We start from the raw sequence: 246 nt of genomic DNA, 5'->3' as shown, positions 1-246 counted from the left end.
CGGGAGCAGCTGGGATGGGGCTGAGCACACACCGAAGCCCTCCGTGCCGTTTCTGAGGACGCCAGCGTGTGCTCGTCCCCTCCGTGCTCCAGCGTTACGGGCAGCGCATGTTGCGTTTTTAGGGGAAAACATCTCCCTTATGTGGGAAGCTTAAAAAGAAGCGATTTGTGAGTCAAACTGGAAGCAGGCGAGACCAGCGCACCACCTGTATGGATGAGGGAGGAAGGGAGCGGGAGGGGGGGCAGC

Source organism: Cariama cristata, unplaced genomic scaffold (genome assembly GCF_000690535.1).
Source record: "Cariama cristata isolate BGI_N322 unplaced genomic scaffold, ASM69053v1 scaffold23413, whole genome shotgun sequence".
In the NCBI taxonomy this organism is placed as follows: domain Eukaryota; kingdom Metazoa; phylum Chordata; class Aves; order Cariamiformes; family Cariamidae; genus Cariama; species Cariama cristata.
This window is presented reverse-complemented; position numbering follows the sequence as displayed.